The sequence below is a fragment of the Lytechinus variegatus genome, chromosome 9 (genome assembly GCF_018143015.1).
Source record: "Lytechinus variegatus isolate NC3 chromosome 9, Lvar_3.0, whole genome shotgun sequence".
Lineage (NCBI taxonomy): Eukaryota > Metazoa > Echinodermata > Echinoidea > Temnopleuroida > Toxopneustidae > Lytechinus > Lytechinus variegatus.
This window is the reverse complement of record NC_054748.1, coordinates 10404860-10412724: the sequence shown is the minus strand read 5'-3', so window position 1 is coordinate 10412724 and position 7865 is coordinate 10404860. Positions and strand designations below refer to the sequence as shown.

Below are 7865 nucleotides of genomic sequence, written 5' to 3'. Positions count from 1 at the left end.
CACTCGACAGTACGCCCCCCCCCCTTCGCCAAAAGCTGGATCCGCCTATGATTACATACTGTACGTGGATAATATACCAACCCTCATGCTTTATCGCTAAGCCTGGCGTATCATATTGTTGATTTATTCTCGGATGCGCCATTTTTGTGTGTGTGTGTGTGTGTGTGTGTGTAAAGGAGGGCTTGTTACACCCACAAATGTAATAATCGCCCACAAATGTAATAACGCCCACAAATGTAATAACACTTTACCCACAAATGTAATAACGCCCACAAATGTAATAACACTTTACCCACAAATGTAATAATTTCGCCCACAAATGTAATAATGCACTTTACCCACAAATGTAATGATTTTTGATCGCCCACAAATGTAATAATGACTTTACCCACAAATGTAATAAATTTGAAAGGACTTTTGACGAATCCGTTCTAAACTAAAATCATATAGGATTGCATTCATATAGCACAAAAGTGCAAAATCTTTCTTGGGGATAAGTCCAAATTTTTTTTTTCCAGACCCGGTTGTTTCAAAAACTAGTATATAAGTCCAAAGTCTTTTTACCAGACCCGGTTGATTGAAATATTATAATATCAGTCCAAAGTCTTTTTTTCCAGACCCAGTTAATTCCAAAATTATAATATCAGTCCAAAGTCTTTTTTCCAGACCCAGTAAATTAAAAATTATTATATAAGTCCAAAGTCTTTTTTCTAGACCCGGTTAATTCAAAAATTGCAATATCAGTCCAAAGCCTTTTTTCCAGACCCAGTTGTTTAAAAAATTATTATATAAGTCCAAAGTCTTTTTTCCAGACCTGTTTATTTCAAAAATTATAATATAGGTCCAAGCTAACATACGATAATGATATTCTAGTGGAATAAAAATGAGAATCGAGCATAGTCTTTTCTCCAGACCCAGTTATTTAAAACTGGTGGAATTAGGCAAAAAGTAACACAACCATCTTCTTTATGTTTAATAACATGGAAATATAGCATAGTCTTTCAGACCCAGATCTTTCAAATAACACATGATGAATAATAATGATAAATTAGTAATAATACAAAAAAGAAAAGCAAACAAAGACCCACGATCCTATTTATGTTGAGTAACATGGAAATATAGCGTGGTCTTTCCTCCAGACCCAGTTATAAAAATCATAAAAAACACAAAAACAACCAACAACAATACAAAGAGCCTGTAATGTTATCAACATTGAATAGCATGGAAATATGGTGTAGTCTTTCTCCAGACCCAATTATTTCAAAATAAAAAATATTTTAAAAAAGAACAACAGAATCTAAAACCCAACTATCCTTCAAACTAATAACCTTCAATATATGTTGTTGTTGTTGTTCGCTTGGGTTTTAAGGCGCGTGTCATTCAGATATGAATATTTACGCCTATATCAATTTGTCGTTTTTGTGGTTATAAAATTTTGACGCATAATGGATTAGCGCTGCTTTCAGTAAATTTGAATGAGATCGTGAAAGGCGGCTCATCACAAATCCTTGATTGTTTGAATAGTATTTTCTGGCCAACCCGGATCAGTAATTTGAACGGGCTTCTCAGCATGCGCGTGGTTGCTATTAAAAACAAGCACTGCCTAGGCCCCCCCAATACCCAATCAAGACAGTGTGATGCCTGTCAACAGACCTCTCCTTCCGAAGTTTGCAAAGAGAACGATAAAAGTGTGTAATATAAAATACATGATGTATGGTATACCATAACCAATATAAGGACACAATTAATTAATGCAGACATTCTGGGCTTGTGCTCGGTGCAATTAATGTCATGTGTTATTATTAAGTGTTACATGTTTAACATGTTATCTGGAATATTCTATCGATTCATAGATGGGTGACACCCGTGGACATAGACTCAAGAGGAACTTCAAAATGCAGTAGCCAAATACAAGTAAATTTATAGAGAGGAAAAGAAAATAACAAAACAAAATAAAACATATTACATACATATGTACACATTATATACATTTATTTACAGGCGCTTTATCTTATAATATGTTATGCATAAAGAACTTAAAAATAAGAGAGTCTACGGCCCGAATTCACAAAGGTGGATTCTGCAAAATCCACGGATTTTAGAATCCGTGGATTTTTGAGTCCATGGATTCTGGAAAATCCACGGATTCTGCAGTTTGTGATTCACAAACAGTGGACTCAAAAATCCACGGATTCTACCAGACCCACGGTTGAGTCCATGGATTCAACCGTGGACTCGACCGAATCCACGGATTCAACCGTGGATTTTCAATCAAATTTAGGGACTTCCCCTTTTTGAGACTGCACTGCGCATGCTCAGTGTCATGAAAACAAACATCTGCAGCATATATACACAATATACAAAAAATTATTATTCTAAAATAAATGTTTGCTGGTACCCCCCCCCCCTCCCCAAGAATTATGTTTGCTGGCATTGATTGTTGTATATCTTTACACACACAAAAAAAAATTAAGCACATCATCAGCTAGCTGCACCTGATCAACCATGGCCCTGAAGTGGCAAAAAGCAGAAATCCATTATTTAATCGAGTTAATCTCAGATAGACAGGATAAGACATGTAACTGAGAAACTAATCACAATCCTTTTTACAGCAACCAATTCCACATCACTAAAGCACCACTGGATCCATCTTTAAGAACAAGGTAATCACTGATTGCCAATTCACTTTGAATCACGCCATGATCATGATGCAATCAAGAAACTAATCATGAATAACGTTTTCAGACATTCCAATCCTTTATACTTAAACATCATCACCTAATCTAAAATATCACAGCATTATATTTGATTTTGACACACACAAAAACATCATCACCATGATCACTCTTATGAATGGGAATAACATCTGGAATAATTCAAAGCACAATCAATTCAATTTGATAACAGACAACAATTTAATATATTATTTTGTCACATTTTCCACACATGAATAACCACACTTTACATGATTATTTAACTATGATTACATATATTATGACTGTTAAAATTAATTTTTCTGCAAGTCAAGTGATATGCATGTAATTTTTTTTTAATTTATATACATCATATTATCATGGAATACCATCAACCCTATACAGGCCTCGGAGACCCCCCCCCCCCTCAATGATTTACGCAATATTTTCGCAGCGCGATATTTTTTTTTAAACGTGCTCGCTGACTTTTACCTTCAAGTCTTGCGCAACTTATGAGACCAGTTTTGGGTCACCCGGGTACGCGGTCCCGAAATTACGTAACATTATGTCACATCAAAAATTGCTCAAAAGCGTGATTTCGTGTACAAAATCAATGCAAATTATGTTTTCAACCAAAAATCATAAATGTATGATTATTTTTAGCTTTGCTGGTTTCTATGTATTTATTTTATGCTGTTTATTATCAGAAGAGTCCCCAACAAATTTCATTGAAAAAACAATGATATCAAAATTTGTAATTTGCATTACGTGAAATTGGGAGTTGGGAGAAATTAATTGCCAAACACAGATTTACAAACTTTTTTTGAGGGGTTTATATTGTATCAGCAGTACTGCAGATTATATTAAATACTCATAGATAAAGAAATAACAGAAGTTCTTGATTTGTTGATGTGGTTGGGAGAATTCATTTGAATATTGATATCATAAAAACTGTATATAGACATATCTATTCATAACTTAGGAATTATGTTGCAATGGATGACATTGTACTATAAAGACCAAGAAAAACAAATATAGTATACAGATAATACAGTACCTGACTCATTATCAACATTCATGAAAACTAGGGCCATACATTTTAAATGTCCAGCTCAGACGTCAGATAGGGGTAATACTATATTATATCTATGTTATTAATGTACTTATATTCATCACTATGTATGATGATTAAGTATTTATTGAATATTGATATATGACTTCGGTATTATCAATTGAAAAATACACGAAGAGCATGACAGTAAGAAAGTGAGTATTTATTTTTAAAGTAAACCTGGTTAGAAGGATCTGGTCTTTGTCTGAATGATTTTCACACTTCTCTAACTTAAAGAAATACAATGGAATTATAAGATTTTGTATATATGTTGATATATCAAACACAATTATCGAAAGACTCACTTAAATTCTTAGTCTGTAGCGTCTAATATCAAGATAAATGAATTTGTAAGGAAAATGCTCAAGAGCATATTTAACCCTATATAGCCCGGGCTATTTTGAAATTGCATAGCCCGGGGGGGGGGGGGGGGGGCTATTAGGCCCCCCCTCAGATCTCGGCCGTTTATTGACCAAATTTGGTGGGTGGGTGTGTGTCTCATTATGTATTTTACAAGAATGCGTTGTCAAATTTGTGATATTTATTATCATTTTTTTATTTATCTAATTAATTATGCAAATATTCAAATTTTTTCAAGGAATTTTCATTTTTTTGTAGTTTTCCCCCCATTTTTTGAGAAAATGCAATGGAATCAAGCATGTTAGTAGCCAGTCATGTAATCTAAAAGACAGCTCACTCAACTGTATTGAAATTGTATAATTATTAGATTAGAATAGTAATTATGCGCATATGCTAATTTTTCTCAATAATATTCTTGTTTCCTTCCGTGTTTCCTAATTCTTATGTATTTCTTTGTTTTTAATTTATTATGTATTTCTTTGTTTTGAAATCTCTACTTTGTATTGTTTTTTTAATCTAGAATAATTGGTGATAGCCCAAAAGAAACTTATGTGAGGAAAAACAGAAAAAAACATTCATCTGACAACACTTATTGTAAAACCCATACATTGTACACACAAAAGTCAATGGAAATTGCCATTTTCGGTGACATTGGTTACGAATATGTGCTATATCTCCGCAAGTGTACCCCCCATTTTCACAAACGGTCTCAAAATGTGCCGGAGATGTGAAAGAAAAAAGTCATGAAATTTCAGCGTATTATTTTTTTGCATTTAGAAATTATCGCGAAATATGTCGAGGGGCCTTTTAGGCCCCCCCCCCCCGGCTATAAAGGGTTAAAGGACAAATAAGTACTGTACAGCACATTACAAAGAGAGGGTGCTAAATAAAGCAATCTAAATTTCAATGCTTAGAAATAGTCAATGATCGCTATTATACTTTAGTGACATTGGATGATGATAGGAGTACAAGTCACATTATCGACCCTTCCCCAAAAGTTCAGACTGGCATAACAGAGTCTACATTTATATTAAAAATGCAATCTGCACACTGACGGAATACCTGTTCTTCCGATTAAGGAAGTACAGGGCTTGTTCCCCACCAGGACTCCTAATGTAGACATGAGTCCCATCGATGACACCTATGACAACAGGTAGAGGTTCACTACATTCTGTATTCCTCAGCTCAGATCACCCTCACACATATTGATGAGATGGAGTGCAGTCTCTTTTGAGAAGCGATACCACATTCGAAAGGCTTCATCCATGTACAACTCAAAAGGATTCATTCATTTCTGTAATCCCATCAGGGTCTGGGCCTGCTGGTTATCTGTGTATACATGGAAAAAGAATTAGAGTAGACAAACATGAAAAAAAAGATAATTCAAGATTCCCTGAACAATAGGTAAGGTTTGCTAACCATTCAGCCCCCCCCCCTAGTCTTCTTAGGTACAGTATGGAAATAGCCCAATCTATTTAGGATTAAGTTTTTCTTTTCCTAATTTTGTTTTTACATTAATATGCATTGCATACATCACGTCAAATGTTTCAAATAATCTGCTGCTTTAATTGCTGTACTCCTTTCATTAATTTTGACTCCATCCATTTTTAAATCTTGAAAATTGTCACTGTTTGTGCAAGTAGGAACAAAAATTTGCCATGTTGGTTTCATCACTAGTGCTTCAACCAGTATCTCCTCCATATAGAAACAAGTCATAATTTTGTCAGTTATAAAAAAGGGAAATATTTTGCAATAAGCACTGCATCGGTTTGTTGTTCAATTGAAACAAAGCTTACCCCTCTGAGGCTGTTGACACGATCAAGATGCATTACATGAGCACGGTGATTTTCTGCCATTTTTTGTTCTGCATAGAAAATGAAATTGACATAGGGTTAAGTTTCAATGGCAAAGAAAATAGTCATAAGAAAAATGAGCATGAGACTAGAATGAGATTCAGTCATCAGTCATTGAGATAACAGTTTGAGAAAATTCTCTAAAATCTGTATTCTGAAAATTGTCTCATCTCTGTAAGGACATCCCCTATTTTATCTCTGAAAATGCCCATTTTTTTTCTTTGCTAAAATTGAAATACATGACTGCTCTCCCAAATTTATTTTCTTTGAAACGATTCATCATCTCAAATGAAATCTTCAAAATTGCTGAAAAGACTAGCCTGGAGGTTCCTGGAGAGTAAAAATTAGTCATAGCTGGCCCGTAGGCTTACTCATGACCATCATGACCCTGGAATCCTGGATAGTACCAACTGAACTTCTGTCAGTTCTGAATCTGATTATGAATCTGACCGAGACTGAGTGCACCATAGACAGTCATAGACCCGGACCGTAGAACTGTTTTTTACTCTCCAGGAGCCTTCAGGCGTGTAGGCTAGAGTAAGATAGACCATCATGACCATGTAGATCTAAGAAAATCCAGCGACAGGGACAGGGGGAATCATAAATTTCGGAAGAACCGAGTGAAAAGGGGAACAAGTCAAGGGTCTAATCGTCTAACGTCAACGACTACGTCTAGCCGTGTCACAGAGCTCGCGAAAGAACAACACAGAAATGCACTTGTGGGGCTACACAAAACCATTTCCGCGAGAATTATTTTCACTATCTCGACTCTCATGACCGTACCTAATATACATGCATTTATGACATAAATTCGGACATTAATTCACAAATCAATACATAAAAAGTGACAAAAAATATTGCTCATCAAACAAATATGTCAAATTACTCACAATTTTCTCGGAGCTCGGTCCAGCATGTATTTTTCCACCACTTTCACGTCCAGTCTTCCACCTTAAATTTTGCTGCAAAATCATCGTCCAGCGGTTGTTGTCTGCACAAAGATATACCCAAATGCTGCGCTGTGATTGGCCAATTACGCCTAGAATCCACGGATTCTGTGGAGTCCACTGTTTCAGACCACCCCAAACAGTTGACTCGAAATCGTGACGTAATGGACTTGGTAGAATCCGTGGATTCGGTCGAGTCCACCTTTGTGAATCACAAAAGCGAATCCGTGGACTGTGGACTCAACAAAATCCGTGGATTATTCCGTGGATTTTGCAGAATCCACCTTTGTGAATTCGGGCCTTGTCCTTCTTACGAAAGACACAAGTGCTCTCTGGTGTGAAGCTTCTGATGAAGATAATGATCCCTCGAGATCTACTGCCTCTTGGGAGTCTGTATCCACTAACAGCATTGTTCTTTCTATGATATATTTTGCGCATTCAGTTAGAAAATGTCTTGTTGTTTCGGGCACTCCACAAACATCGCATAATCCAGTTAGGTGTGTTTTGAAAAGAAATAGGTTTTGGTTTAATCCTATATTATCCATTCTTAGACAGTGCAAAATGGATTCACTATTCTTGTGGTTCAAGGAACATTTAAAAGTTCCTGCTACGTTTTTTGGATTCTTTTTAAGGGGGATACAGTTTCTTCCCATCTATTTTGCCATTTTTGCATATAATAAAATTTGATCAAACTATTCGATTCTCTTTTATTTAGTTTATTATGGATGTCAATTGTGGGGTGTGTTAACGCACCTTTGGCGGCCTTATCAACCACTTCATTACCAGTGATATTACAATGCCCAGGTATCCACTCATAACAAATATGTATTCCTTTTTTATGAAGTTGTGTCTGGAGCATCAACAACTCATAAATAAACTGTTCTTCATTGTTGTTTTTCAA

At 35.6% G+C, this 7865-nt stretch overlaps 1 long non-coding RNA gene across 1 annotated transcript; it reads right to left on the bottom strand.

Moving 5' to 3' along the window:
* Positions 1-4588: 4588 nt before the first annotated feature.
* Positions 4589-7216, bottom strand: LOC121421403. The gene is made up of 3 exons (XR_005970963.1): positions 6908-7216; positions 5961-6028; positions 4589-5493 (listed from the first exon to the last, which is right to left on the bottom strand). It is a non-coding gene; the product is annotated as an uncharacterized LOC121421403 (long non-coding RNA).
* Positions 7217-7865: the final 649 nt, after the last annotated feature.